The sequence below is a fragment of the Vicugna pacos genome, chromosome 14 (assembly GCF_048564905.1).
Source record: "Vicugna pacos chromosome 14, VicPac4, whole genome shotgun sequence".
Classification (NCBI taxonomy): domain Eukaryota; kingdom Metazoa; phylum Chordata; class Mammalia; order Artiodactyla; family Camelidae; genus Vicugna; species Vicugna pacos.
Window position 1 is genome coordinate 3,514,957 of NC_133000.1, and position 13,989 is coordinate 3,528,945.

The window sequence follows — 13,989 nt, forward strand, 5'->3', positions numbered from 1 at the left end:
GTAAGTGTGTGCATGGACACAGGAATGTATGTTTGCATGTGTTGGGGTCCTGGCTGGAGTAGACATGAGGCAGAAGGGAAGCTGACATTTAGAGATCAGACAGGGGCTTGGTACATCCAGGTCCTGCAGGCATGGAGATCGGGGAGCAGGGAAGGGACAGGTGGGGAGGGAGGAAGCAGCAGTGCCAGCACAAGACCAACTTATCCGAGAGGCTCCATCAGTGATGTGGCTGGTGGGGGAGGAGCCTGAACCTCAGAAACAGGGCTGGAAGAGAGGGGCAGGCAGTAAGCATCAGGCAGCAGCTGAAGTTAAGGAAACAGGTACAGGAGACCTCAGGATACGCAGACCTGAGCAGAAGGAAGTCAGCCGCTCCTCCTCATAAGCAAAGAAAAGGAGCTGCTGGCTTACAGTGTCAGAGCAGTATCAGAATGGCTTCTAGCATAGAGCTGTACTAACTATTTCTCGATCCAATTAATTTGTGGGGCAAGGGCGGTCATCAGCATGGGCCCCATCGTTCTAGGGGGCGAGGAACTATGCAGAGAGCTGGGTCTTATGTGGCGCTTCTGTGCAGCCAGGACCGGGCAGGCCCCAGATCATCAGGGCTCCAGCTGCTTCTCAGTTTTGCTTTGTTTTTTTAAATGGAGATACTGGGGATTGAACCCAGGACCTTGTGCATGCTAAGCACATGCTCTACCACTGAGCTATACCCTCCCTCTACGTTCCTGTAAGTTTTTTAAAAGAGTTTGGACAACATATAAATCTTTGTGCTGAAGTAGTATAGAGACCTCCCTCCACCTTGATGTTGAATAACTAATGTCCTTCAACCAGCTACAAAGTCAGCTGCCTTTCTGCCGCACACGGCACTTTGGAATGACTCAATGGCCGCATTTATCAAAGTGTATCATAATTACTTCTTTACATAGCCATCTCACTCACCAGGCTGAGCTTCTCCAAGGCGAGGACCACGTTTTATTCATTTTCCTGATTTCGGAGTCTCGCACAGCACAGGAGGTGAGGATGTATGTAGTGTGGACGACTCGTCTGGCCAGCATTTCCCCAGCTTGTCTATGCCTAAATCATCTCGCCGAAATGAAGACGCTCTTTTATCCCGAGTTTCAATCTATCAAGAAAACTAATAAGGTATGAGGTTACACAAGTTAACGCCCTAGAATCATTCATTCTTCTCCTTAGTGTACGGGCAACATCAGCTTAATAACACGACATTGGTTTGTTAATCTCACCTGGACAGATGTTAGTGTTCAAGGTCACACTGGTCTGTGGTTTTGGTACCTTTGTTCTTACCCCACTCCCATCCCAATATCCTTGCCTCTCACCATTCCTGTGATTTCTCAAAGATTCCTAACGGTCTGTGTGCCTCCAGTAAGCCTCCCCCTGGCCTCCTGGAGGGTCCTCACTTGGACCTGCCTGTCCGACTTGATGGACAGATTCAGTGCCAACTGCCTGCTTTCTCTCCTTCCTTGGACCACACGGCTCTGCTCACCAGGACTGAACTTGGGTCTCTGTGGCCAGATCTGGAAGAGAGGGTGAGACTATTGCCCAGGGGGCCTGCACCATCTCTTGTCCAGCCTGGGGCAGGGCCAGGAGACAATGAGAGGGGCCTGCAGGGCACTTTTAAACACCCCTTTCCTAGGGACTCTTGAATAACCCTGCGGGAAGAAGCCTTCACGAAATCTTGGAGACTGGGTTTCCTGCTCAACTGGGAAAGGGGTAGGAGGAGGCTGGAGGTGACTGAGAAACACTGAAGACAGTGACTTGTCTCCCCTCCAAGCTCTCAGAGCTAATTTACACCATCACATAAGCTTTTCTTCCCTTCCGGTTTTAAGGTCATTTTCAGAAAGCACAGACGAAGGGAGAAAAGCAGGGCCGAGTATTTCCGTCTTCTCTAGGCTGTTGCCTGCCATCCAGCCCCCTGCCAAGCACAGCCTCAGAGCTTCCAGGCTTCATGCCTCCTGAGCCTCGTCTCACGATTTGCACTACTCTGTCCCGGGTGTCCATGCTTAACTGTATGCTTCCATCTTACATGTTCCCTTAACAAAGAAAGATTTATCCAGTGCCTGCTGTGTGCCCAGTGTGGGGCTAACCGGGGAGACAGCCCTGAACAAAATGGGGAAAAACAACCATAAACCTGATCGCACAGAGCTTACGCTCCACCAGGAGACAGACAGTGAGCCAGGAAAACAAGTAAACAGTTAGGATGTTCGGGGGTGAAAGCTACTGTCGGGAACCCAGAAGAAGGGCCTGGGGGCCGGAGCGCCAGGCCTGGGGGAATGGAGCCTGGAGCCAGCCCTGTCTGGGAAGGCCTCACAGGTGGGGCTGGGGAGGCCGTCCAGGTGCCTGGGGGGAACCCTGGGCCTGGGGTATAGCCCACGTACTGGTTCAAGGAGGCTGGGGTAACCGGAGCAAAGACTGAAACGTGTCCTGTGGAAACTGGAGCTTCCCAGAGCCCCTGCTGGGGGCTCCTGGTCCGAGTGGGAGAGGCTGTCCTGGGCTCTGGTGCACGGGTGCATTCGGACCATGGAAGTAAGTGGCCAGAGCTCTTTGTCCTGCTCTGGGCGGCCCCAGGTGGCTTTCTGGGTTCTTGACAGCACTTTGTTCACTTATTTCACCCTTAACTACTGAGCCCTCATACAGCCGTGAGCGAAACAGCGGACCCTGACCTCATGTGCTTGAGGATGCCCAGGATACAGACCTCGTTCTGATAGAGGATGGGGGCGGGGGGCACTCAGAGGTGGCTTCTGGTGGCAAATGCAGCCCAGTTTCTGCTGGTGGTAAGCTGCCCGGTCTGTGGCTGGTTCCGCAAACAGGAGCTGTACCAGAACAGAGCAGGCAGCCGGGACTGAGGGCCGGATGCATTTGCTGACCCGGGGTTCTAAATGCTGGTTTTGAAACCTCAATTCCTACTTCTGATTTTCGTGCTTCTCCTCCAGTTCTCGGGTGTGTCCGGTGTGGTCCATTTTGCTGAAGATGGGAGATCTGGGTAAACGAGCTGTAATTGGGTCCCCAACAGATTATCCTGATTTTAGGATACCGGATCGTTATCCGGGAGTCGGGGCCCCTGTGGCCCAGGTGCCCAGAGGGCGCCCTTCATGCCTTGGTCTGCGGGGACAGAGCCCCCGGGGGTGGGATGGCAGGACCCGCGCAGCCCGGCTGGGGCGGGGAGGGTCCCCACTGGCAGGCAGAGCGCGGCCTTGGTCCGGCGGGAGGGAGGGGGCGGGCGGGGCGGGGCGGAGGGGGCGCTGGGCCCGCCCCTCCCCTGCATGGTGCGTGACTGTGACCTTGCCCTCAGCTGGGCCGTGGCTCTGTCACTGCGTTGTTGGGCCGTGGCCAGGTTGCCGCGGGAACAAACCCCGGAGCCCGCGGAGCCACATCTGCAGGGCGGGCGGGACCCGGGAGGGACCCTGCGCTGTGCCTGCGGCGGGACAGGACCCCTCCCTCCCGGCCGGCTCGGCGGGGGCTGGAGTGGAGCGGCTGTGGGGGGGGGCAGCATCCCCGCCCGGGTCATCGCCGGGCCGGGCCGGGGTCCCGAACCCGAAAGCTCACCCCTCCCCGCAGCCCCGGGTTTGCTGTTCCCGGTGTCCTCCTGGCACCCGGTGAACACCGGGGCTCTGCGTCTCCCCGGAAAGCCTCAGCCCTTGAGGTTCCGTCCAATCTCCCCCTTCTCAGTTCGCCTGCGACCCCGCGGCACAGCTCAGTCTGGCAAACACCCTTCATCCTGGTGGCCGGGTTCTTCGTGGCCCCTTTTCATGTGCCAAAATGAGAGATTAAAAAAAAGAAAAGAAAAGAAAGAAAAAACTGTTATACATAATCCTTGTAGAAAAATTAGATAATACAGGTAGGCAACAACCAGAGATATGATTAAAATAATCCAAATCTTTCCACCCAGAGACAGGAATGTTGATTCCTGACTTTGAATGTAAATATGTATGTCCTTTTCAGACAAATGCCATTCATATTACACAGCTGTTTAAACTGCTTTTCCAACACATGCATGCCGAACATCCTTCCCAATGAGTAAAAGTGGAACTATAATCCGCAGTATCTTCATTGCTGTTAATGGAGGTAGCGGGGACTGAACCCAGGACGCAAGCGCACCCTGGGCACGTGCTGAGCACACACTCCACCACTCAGCCCTGCCTACCTGCACAGTATTTTTTCTTTTAATGAGTGTATAGTCCTCTCTTACTACCACAGACAGATTAAATGTGTTTTACCAGTTGTTTAGGAGGTTTGGATTATTTTTGCTATCCTGGGCAACACAGCAGTGAACTATCCCGGGCATGTATCTTCATGTGCCTGTTGCTTCTTTCCTAAGAACAGACTCCTGGAAAGAGTGTGCTGTCCTGCAAAGGCTTTTGATACACCTTGCTGGATTGTTGCTTAAATGTACAGGTTTACGGTCTCTCCAATCAGAGAATGTGGGTCACTTTCCTCACACCCAGGCCAACACTGGTTATTATTCTTTTAATTTATTTCCAAACCAATCTGTGAAAAATGCATTTTTGTAATGTTTTCCTCCATTTGTTTGATTACTCATGATGTTCATCACTTTTGACACTGATCAGCCATTGGTAGTTCTTATTTCACTCAGTGCCTCTTCATGACTACTGTTGGCTGTTTTCCCGTCAGGATGTTACTCATTCTTTGTCGATCTGTGCAAGCTTTCTGTAATAAACTCTTACGCGCACTTCCACCCAGGGGATACTCTGCTTTGTGCGTGTGGGAAATTACAACATGAGTGCTTTGGTAGAGGTGATGTTGAGGTTGGATTCCCTGAAAAAGAGCGGTTGGTCCTTGAATGCAGGAGGCGGGGCTGTGGGGGCTTCTTGTGTTTACTGTTGAAACTGTTGCTAACCCAGAGGGCAGAGCTTGGGGGAGCAGCAGACACAACGCTGGTCCTTAGCCGGACACTGGATCGAGGTGCTTTGGGGGGGTGGGGAGCTCGATGGTGCTGGACTGACTTGTGCCAGCTGCGCTGGAGGCCCGCGGACAGGCAGCATCAGCCCCCTCGGAAGCCTCACTGGGTGTGCAGATGCGCAGGCCCCAGCCTGGGAAACGCGGAAGCACTCATAAGACGTGGTAAAATATACAGACATAAAACTGACCATCTTAACCATTTTTAAGTGCACAGTGCAATGGCATTAAGTATATTCACACTGTTGTGCAGTCATCAGCAGCATCCATCCAGGGAACCTCTCACCTTCCCAAACTGAAATCCAGTCCCCAGTAAACACAAACTCCCCATTCTCCCTGCCCCTCAGCCCCTGGCCCCCACCATCGTACTTTCTATTTCTATGAATTTGCCTACTCTGGTGCCTCATGTAAGTGGAATCGTATAATATTTGTTCTTTTGTGTCTGGCTTATTTCACTTAGTACAATGTCTTCAAGGTTCATTCGTGTTGTAGCTTGTATCAGAATCTCCTGCCTTTTCAAGGCTGAAAAATATTCCACTGTATGGATGGACCACATTTTCTCTCTCCATTCATCCGCTAATGGAGCGGACTGCATTTTGAAGAGCGACAGGCACACGGTTCTCTGGGGACGGGGACAAATTTTAATCTGTATTTCTGGGACGAGTCTCTGCAGTAAGTTTCTGGACCACTTGCCCTATAAGCTGGGCCAATTCGTCATCCATAGTGTCCCATCACACTTGTAAAAATAACCCACTGCACCAAGGGCTGGTCTCCATGAGTGAGTCCCATAAATATATAATAGTGATCCAATAGAAAAGTTTGAAAACCACAAGTTCTCCATTCTGTTCTTTCCAGCCGGAAACCCACCACCACCAGCTGGCAGCGGGACTGAGTAGGTCTGAGAGCCTCTTGGCCGGGACCTGGCCGCCTCAGCTGGTCGAGCTCCCAACCGCCTGCCGCTCTCTCATGCTCCACTCCCTCACCCCCGCACTGTTATATAAATTTTTATCTGTTATAAATATTTGACTTCTCTCGTTTGGAGTGAGAATCCTGAGGCTAAAAGCCTGTATTCTGTCTTCACTCATTCAGCAAATATTTATTGAGTGTTACTGTGTGCAGAGCACTGTTCTTTCTGGGTACAGAGGACACTGCCGAGAACAAAAGAGACAAAACCCCTCTGTTAGCCGCTTTCCTGCCGGTGGGGACGTGGGTCATAAACAGGATAAACGAGCACGATTTTGGCTAGAGATACACATTAAGCATGAAAAATAAAGGAGGGGAGAGAGATAGGAATTTGGGAGGTGATGCTGACCTTTTAGAGAGGGAGTCCAGGGCAGCCCTCACTTGGGAGGTGACCATGGGGTAGGGACGGGAGGGAAGAGAGAGAGCCAGCCACATGGGTGGGTATCTGAGAGGATTGTTCCAGGTAGAAAGAGCAGCAAGTGCAAAGGTCCTGAGGCAGGAGCCTGCTGAGCACACTCAAGAATAATCAAAGAGAGTGGGGAGGGTATAACTCAGTGGTAGAGTGTGTGCTTAGCAGGCATGCAGAAGGTCCTGGGTTTAATCCCCAGTTCCTCCATTAAAAAAACAAACCCTAATAATAAATAAATAAATAGACCTAATTATCTCCCCTCTAAAACAAACAAAAGAAACTTTAAAAAAATTAAATAAAATTCTAAAAACAGAAAAAGAAACTTCAAGGAGGCCAGTGTGGTGGGGACAGAAGATGAGGCCAGAAAGGCAGTGGGGTCAGATCACGTGAGGCCCCGTAGAGCAGGGCTGTCCCATAGAAATATGCCAGCCATGTGTGCTTTTCCATTTTCTAGTAGCCATACTGAAAAAGCAAAAAGAAGCAGGTGAAATGAACTTTAAGATGTTTTATTTAACACAATATGTTTGAAATATTATCATTGCAACATGTGGTCAAATTAATGATGAGACATTGTGCTTTTTTTGGTGCTGTCTTTGAAACCCAGCGTGTGCTTTGGCCCGTGGTACCTCTCCTGACCGGCCACATTTCAGGTGCCCAAGAGCCACAGGTAGCTGGTGGCTACCATCGTGGGCAGCAGAGCCTAGACCATGTGAAGACCTTGACTTTTCCTCTGAGAGTGTTTTAAAATGTAGATTTTATTATTATGCAGGCGTGGCAAGGCCGGTGAATGGGAGAAACCTGGCACTGAGGGGTAGTTTGGGGCGGGGCACAGCTCAGGGGTAGCGCGGGGGTAGCGCGTGCTTAGTGTGCGCCAGGTCCTGGGTTTAACTCCCAGTACCTCCATTAAACAAAAAGTGTCAATAAAAACAGAAATAAAGTTAGTCGGTCACACTGACAGTTAACAAGAGAAGGGGACACCCTGCTCCACAGAGGGCCACTCGGAGGTCAGTCAGGAGGCAGATGGCGAGGGGAAACGTGGCTGAGAGCCTTCACTGTGGTTTCTGAGGAAGGGGCAGGGGAGGCCGGACAAGCCGGCTTAGGGTGGGCGAGCGTGCGTCGGGGGCTCTGGGGCACGGGGCTGCCCCTGGCTGTCGGGGACCTGGCTCTGTGTGTGATGAGGACAGGGGAGTGGGGGTCCTGAGCAGGGCAGCTCCACAGAGGGGGTGGGGGTGTTGATTGACATATGAAAGCACCCACAGGCCAGCGGCTCGCCATCTCTCTGAAATGGCCAGTCCTGGGAGAGGCCATGTCTCCAGGGTCAGCAAGTCCCCGAGATGTCAAAAAGCATCAGAAATACAAGGTTAATACGGAAGGAGAAGGGAGCACTGCAGGGGTGGGGCCAAGGATGGGCGTGGCTCCCCGGACTTCGGCTTCCAGTGCAGGAGAGGTGCGCCGGGGAAGGTGGGGCAAGGGTGGACCAGGGATAGGAGGCTGTTGCAACACTCCAGGGGAGGGGGCTTGGCAAGGATGGTGGCTCCGGGGGTCAGGGGAAGCGGCTGCACGCTAGGTAGAGACAGACAGACAGACAGAACGAAATGATTCCTCCCTTAGCACCTGGATGCTGAGCGGAATGAAAACAGGCACACTGTGCTTTGGGGGAAGAGAGGCTAGCACATTTGTGGAAATACTTACGTATTCAGTCAAATTCCGGGGGAGTTTAGACAGTGAAGTAATCCTGAAAGAGACAGAGTTATTCTCCGTTGGCTGCTCAGCACCCTCGGCCAGGCCTGGGTGGGTCCTTACGTCGCCAGGTGGGAGCTCCGGGTCAGAAGCAGGGTCTGTCCCCAGAGCGGGTTAGAGCCCGGGGAGGGCGCCCCAGGGGGGGAGCCAGGCGCCTCTTACTCCAGCTGGACTTTATCTACACAGGCTGTCCCAGGCCTTTGCTGCAGGGAAGACGTTGTCAGAGGGGCCATTTGTCGTTCAGTGCTCCCTGCTGCCCGGCCCAGGGTCCGAGGCTCAGCTGTCAGCGGGGCGCGTTCTGACCAACAGCTCCCCGCCAACCATCAGACTCCTCCAGCCTCCAGGCGGGAGACCCCAGAATGACTTGTTCATATTTTCTTGATCATCTCAACAGAAGGCCTTTGCTTTTCCCAGGGTCTGTCCTCGTTCATGCATTGTCGCTGTCCCCAGCCGAGCTCAGGAAGCACAGCCAGTGGGGACATCCCCCCTCTGCATCCAAAAACAAAGGTGGATGGGGGAGGCTAGAGCTCAGCGGTAGAGTGTGTGTCTAGCGTTCACAGGGTCCTGGGTTCAGCCCCCAGTACTTCCACTAAAAATAAATAAATAACAGTCTAACTACTCCCCCACACCCCCCAAAATTAAAATAAAATAAACAAAACCTAATTGTCTTCCCCACCTCCCCCACCCCAAAAAAACCCAGCAGGGAAGGTGAGTGCAGCCATTCCAAGAGTTTAGAGCGGCATAAACTGAGAGAGAAGTGTCAGGTCTTTCCTGGGGGGCAGGGGCACGGGCTGGAGACTCTTTCTTTACCGCGTGTGCTTGTTAGCAACACGGCTGGCCTGTTAGCGCATGTGCCCCACATCACTGACTTCAAGGAGGCTCTGCTCAGAGAAGCTCCCTGAGAAGTTATACCTTAATCTGAAGTTTTCCCACCCGGAGCACACCTAGACGCCCTTCTCCTTGGCAGTGGCCTCAGAGTCCACTGAAGCCACATTGGAGACCTCATCTCATTTTTTAGAACAAAAGATCACGATGTTACCCATCTTGATCCTATATATTATCCACCAGATTTGATTCTGGGTTATTTTTTGGTACTTCCTGAGCCCATTTCAAAATAAAACAAAAGGCCCCTGGCCTGAAAGCGACGACAATCAAAGGCTACCAACGCATGCAATTTGTTATTTCATCACTGAACTAAGGGGATCGTTCCAGTTGAATATGTATTTAATCTCTTCTTTAAAAATTGTTTTTTGAAAGATTGTTCTGAATTTATATTTAGAAAAGTTTACAAGTCATACATGCACAGGGTGGTGAATTTTCAGGAACCCAACACCCAATGCAACCAGCACCCGGACGGACACACAGACATTCACAGCAGCTGGAAGGCTGGACGTGCTCCTTCTGTGGGAGCATCCTCCCAGGGGATGGTGGCTCAGGGGAGGCAAGTTTTGCCCCTGGGATGCAAAACTCAGAAGTCTGCATGTGAGCCTCCTTACATTTTGCCCCAGGCACCCTGCTTCCCTCGCCCCAGCACTGACCTTGATCTGGACTTTTAAGAGCACAGATGAGTCCTGCCGGCTTTTGAGCTTCATGGAAATGGAATCATCCATTACACACCCTTTTGTGTCTGCCATCTTTTGCCCAACGTTATGCTGTGAGAGTCACCCAGAGTTCTGTATGGAGTTGTAGTCTGATCTCACTGCTGTTGAGCAGTGATTCTCGAACTTGAGCAGACACCTGGGGGCTTGTCAAAAACACAGATTTCCTGGCCCTGTCCCAGAGTTTCAGAATCAGTAGGTCTGGGGCAGGACCTCAGGGTTTGCTTTTCTAGACAGTTTCTCATGATGCGGATGCTTCTGGCCTGAGGACTGCGCTTGGAGAACCACCGCTGACCAGCGCTCTCTGTGGGGCTGTCCCACCTCCAATTTGTCCATTCTAATGCTGATGGGCAGCTGGGTGTCTGGTTTTGGATTATTTACAAATAGAGCTTCTCCAAGCACACTTGTGCATCTCCTTTGGAGAACTACATGTGCCATTCTGTTGGGTGGACCCCTAGGAGTGAATCACCAAGTCTTAGGGTATGCGTGGGGTCAGTTTTAGATAGATACAGGTTTCCAGAGTGGTCACATCCACTTCCAGTCTCAGCAGTAGTTTACAGGGGTTCTTGTTGCTCCACATCCTCACCGACACTTGACGTTGGCTGCCATTTTTCTTTCAGGCAGGCTGGTGGGTGAGCACTAGAACCTCACTGTGGTCTTGTGCTTTGCCCCGATGATGAATAAAACAGAAGACTTTTTCCTTTTTATTGGCCATTTGGGTATCTTCTCTTATGAGGTATCTGTTCAGGTCTTTGACCCATGTTTCTGCTGGTTTTCTGTCTTTTCTGGTTGGTTAGCAGGCATCCTCTATCAGTCCTTTGTCAGATGTGCACACCGCCAATGCCTCCTCCCACTCCGTGTGTGGCCTTTCCACCCCCTTAGTGTGTCTTGATGAACAGAAGTTCTTAATTTTAATATAGTCCAATCTGCCAGCTTTTTTTCTTTATGGATAGCATGTTTGTGTTTTCTAGAGAGATCTTTGTCTGCTCCAAGATTCCACGTGACTGTTCAGAAGTGGGCATCCAACACTCACTCAGAAATGAAAGTTTGAGCAGTCTCTCCAGCCTTTCGGATCCAGGGCTGTCAACCATGGCATGTGCACTTTCATCTTATCACGTGTGGCCCCAGGTTTTCCCATTTGTGCTCCCTCCACATCGTCTGTGTTCCTACCCCGCCCCGCCCCCCAGGAGTCTTGGTTCATTTCTGACACAGGAAGCATCGCCCTCCAAAGGGGTAACAAAGTGGGAGGTGAGGAGATGGCCTGAGTCTATGCCCATGACAGATAATGCTAGATTCCCCATATGCACCAGCAACCAAAGGTATAACACAGAATATTTGAATTTATTTAGGTTTTTATTTTGGAAACCATGACATGAATTTTCTTCCCTCTGCAGATCTGCCTCTGTCCTATGTTCTGCCAAGTCGAGCGCTGCATACCTCTGTAACAGGCCAGTGGGCAGGGCTGTGGGGAAAGGGGGGAACCCAGCTGGCGTGAGAGCGGGTGCTGCCACGGGGGCTCCACGAGGGACCTGCCCTCTTCCCAGGACGCCTGGCGAGGGTTTCACCTGAGTCCGATGGTGGCCTGCCCGGCAAGCGGCCCCTCAGGAGGTAGGACACCGTGTGGAGAATAGATGCTCAGTGGTACCCAAATGTGTAGCCTCCTCACCGGTGGGGAAGCTTGTTCCCAGGTGGTGTTGTGAGTCAGCGAGGGCCACCGTAACAAATACCACATTCTTGTCTCACGGTTCTGGAGGCTGAAAGTCCAAAATCAAGGTGTCGGCAGGGTTGGCCTCTCCCGAGGCCTCTCTCCTTGTTGGCAGACCCTGTGTCCTCACTGGTCTTCCTGCTGTGCTCCACGTCCTGGCGTCTCTTTGTGAGTCCAGGTGTCTGCTTGTTATAAAAACACCGCAGGTTGGATGAGGGACCCCCGAAGGCCTCATTGTAACTGAATCCCCTCTGTAAACACCTCTCCCCAGTTACAGTCACGTTCTGAGGGCCTGGGGCAGGAGGGGCTTCAGCACGTGAAGGTGGGGGACACAATTCAGCCCACGACAGCGGCTCTCCTGTTTTCTTAGCGGAAACGAGCTCAGGTAAGCACGGGGGGGGGGGGGTGCAAAGTCGGCCTCAGGGATTAAGTACGACATTGCGTTCTTTTAACATTGTGTGCATTTTTACCTCTGTCCACTAGAGGGCAAACTTTTAAAGTGCTTATTTTGAAACATGAACCTTAATTTTCAACCCTTTATTGCACAAATAGTTCCTCTAAATTTAAAAAAAAATTGTCAGAAACAGATAAGATTTGCACTGTTTATTAACCTCACTTATTAGCAGCTCAAATCTCAAAAGGCCTTTCTTCCTTTTCTGTAAAAGTTCAGGATCACAGCCTAAGAGAATTTTCCATTCCCAGGTGAGAGTGCCTTGAGAATTCAAAAATCAATTCAAAAAAAGCAACTCTTTGCTCACATCACCTTTTATTATACTTTGTATAATTTTAGTTCCATTATTTCATCTTCTAAAACCTTATCAGATAATGAAAGGGTTATCATGCAACAGTAAAAAGACGACGCATTTTGAAGTTAGTACTGAATTTATCTGTTGGTTTATTCAGTTGCTCACTCGGTCAACAAGCATTTGTTATCGTATGCAGGGCAATGAGCTGGGTTCCGGGTTCAAGTTCTAATTTTGCCATGTGGTGGCTTTTGGGACCACGGGCAAGCCAAACTTCCTGTATTCCCACTTTCTCATTTGTGGAAGGGTCATGATGGCTTCAAGGACTGTTTTAGGATTCCATGCGGTCAGGTACTTGAAAAGTCTGGAAAACTTCAGGATGCAAAGCCTTGTTCCACACTGGCCAAGTCTAATCTCCACCTCATAGAGCTGTTTTGGACCCCCTGCTTCTGTATCTCAAATTGCCCTTAGTGGCAGTTCCACTGAGTTGGAAGAATGGAATTAGTGACACTGACATCAAATGGAGCCACCCAGCTCCTCTCTGGGCGCAGCTCCCTCTGCCCCAGCATGGCGTCCAGTCCACACTGTCCACACGTCATTTCTAATCTACCTGTGAGCATAGCCACCGTCCATCAGATGACCATGTGCCAGGACTGCTCTGCAGAAATGAGCTCCATGAACACTCACAACCCCCTGGAGGGGCATTATTATGAATCCTGTGAGGAGCCCGGGGTCACAGGTGAGGCCAGATCTGCCTCTGAACTCACTGCTTTCGGCATCTCTGTAGCCACTGGCAATTAATCACACCCACCTTGTATCCCTCGCCTCACCCAAAGAGGACAGGAGATGTGCTCCTGGAACGTGCTCCTGCCTGCGGCCGTGGGCGTCTTCATCCGCCAGGAGCCCGGCCACTTGGGGCCCCTGGGGAGCTCTCTTATTGTTTAGTGGGCTAATGGAGGTCGGAACTGGCTGCAGGCCAGGATCGGCAGGCTGAAAAGTGAATAAACACAGCTCCAATGGGGGGACAGGGGTGAGGACGGATAACTGGGGAGTTCGGGATTTGCAGATACACACTATTATATACAAAACAGATAAACAACAAGGTCCTACTGTACAGCACAGGGAACTATATTCAATACCTTGTAATAACCTACAGTGAAAAAGAATCTGAAAAAGAATATATGTGTGTATAACTGAATCACTATGCTGTACACCAGAAACTCACACAACATTGTAAATCAACTATACTTTGATAAAAAAAATACATAAAAAGCAGAAATTATCCCCAAACTAAGACATTCAAAGGAACAGCAACAACAACAAATAGAGATTCAGATGGACAGAAGTGGAGGGTCTACCACCCGGGACGCCTGCATGCGGAGCCTGCAGTGAACCCCATGGCGCTGTGCCCAGGAAGTGCGTCTGCAGCAGGTGCCAGGCCGGGGCCCGATGGGCTCCTGGAGAGGCTCCTGGAGAGGCTGGGGAGGAGGCGAGGAGATAGGCTGGGGAGGGGCTGGAATGATCCGGTGTGCACCGGTGACAGCAGCCCGCTGGGAACTGCGTGGGCAGACCCCATCCTCGCAGGGCCTGGGAGGATGGACCTGACTGGGTGCAGGGCCTCTGGAGGGGCTTGCGAAGGAAGCATGTGCTGAGTCTTCTGGGAGGACTCCGCGGAAGGAGGGAATCGAAATGGTGCAGAGGCAGGACCGGAGAGTTTCCTACAGGCCCGCTGTGACTGCTGTTCTGCCTCCTGTCCCCCTGTGTGGGGCCACTAGAGGGCCCTTGGGGCAGGGGTCTTTCCCACTCTTACCCTTTTTTGGGCGAGTGGGATGGGCTGGGAGAAACCAACTGGGGCCAGAACTAACCCAGCTCCACCATCCACGTAGGCAGAGACCAGAA

The 13,989-nt window shown here is 51.6% G+C and overlaps 1 non-coding gene across 1 annotated transcript; it reads right to left on the reverse strand.

Moving 5' to 3' along the window:
• Window positions 1-639: 639 nt before the first annotated feature.
• TRNAA-AGC (transfer RNA alanine (anticodon AGC)) lies at window positions 640-712 on the reverse strand. The gene has a single exon. It is a non-coding gene; the product is annotated as a tRNA-Ala (tRNA).
• Window positions 713-13,989: the final 13,277 nt, after the last annotated feature.